The sequence below is a fragment of the Sturnira hondurensis genome, unplaced genomic scaffold, assembly GCF_014824575.4.
Source record: "Sturnira hondurensis isolate 20B ecotype Veracruz unplaced genomic scaffold, ASM1482457v3 Scaffold0000982, whole genome shotgun sequence".
Classification (NCBI taxonomy): domain Eukaryota; kingdom Metazoa; phylum Chordata; class Mammalia; order Chiroptera; family Phyllostomidae; genus Sturnira; species Sturnira hondurensis.
The window spans coordinates 1,088,207-1,089,577 of NW_028073613.1; positions in this window are offsets into that span (position 1 = coordinate 1,088,207).

Here is a 1,371-nt window from a genome sequence, read left to right on the forward strand (position 1 = left end):
GTCAGGGCACATACAGAAATCAACCAATGAATGCATAAATAAGCAGAACAACAAAATCAATGTTTCTCTCTCTCTCAAATAAATAAATATAAAAAATTTAAAATGTAACTGCCTATGGCCCCACAATTCCACTTCTTGGAAATACTAATACAATTCCAATTAGTATTTCCCCAAAATACTAACTTGAAAAAATATATGCACCCCTATGTTCATAGTAGCACTATTTACAATAGCCACCATCTGGGAATAGCCAGAGTGCCCAACAGTACATGAGTGGCTAAAAAAGTTGCATATATTTACATGATGGAATACTACTCAGCCATAAAAAAGGAAATCTTACCCTTTGTGAGAACATGGAAGGACCTGGAAATTACTATGCTAATTGAAATAATGCAATCAGAGAAAGACACATACCATATGATTTTACTTACATTGGAATCTAATGAACAAAATAACAAATAAAACAGAAACAGACTCATAGATACAGAGAACAGACTGACAGCTGTCAAGGGTAGAGTGGGGAGTGGGGCTAGGTGAAAAGGTGAAGAAATTAAGCACCTCCCCCACAAAAAAACTTTCATAGACAATAGTATGGTGATTACCAGAGGGTAAGGGGAGTAAAGGAGTCTGGAGAGGGTGGGAGGAGGCAGGCACATGGTGACAGAAGGGGACTTGACTTGGGGTGACGACACACACCACAATACACACATGATGTGTTATAGAATTGTACACCTGAAACCTATATAATTTTATTAATGAATGTCACCTCAATAAATTCAATAAAAATTTACCTGTGAGAATGGCCATCATCAATAGATCCACATCCAACAAGCGCTGGTGAGGATGTGGAGAAAAGAGAACCCTAATGCACTGTTGATGGGAATGCAGACTGGTGCAGCCACTGTGGAAAACAGTATGGAATTTCCTCAGAAAACTAAAAATGCAACTGCCTTTTGACCCAGCAATCCCACTGCTGGGCCTATACCCTAAGAATCCTGAAACACCAATTCAAAGGAATCTTTAAAGTATATATAGCATTCTATATATAGTCTGTAAATATGTAATAAATAATGACACATGCACAAAAATATTCACGAAAACAATTGTTTGAAAGAGCTAAAAACTAGAAGTAACCTAGAATTCCACCAGTAGGAAACTGATTAAATAAACCATGGTACCGCCAGCAGTGTAATAATATGCAGTTCCCAAAATAATGAGCAGCTCTCTGAGGACTAACTCGGGAAGACCTCCAGCACATGCTGTCAAGTGAAAAAAGCAAGGTACGAAAAGGTGGGCATGTAATGCTACAAGCTGTCTTTTTTTCAAGGAGTATACAGATACATGGTAAATGTATCAAATACTTCCGGAAAA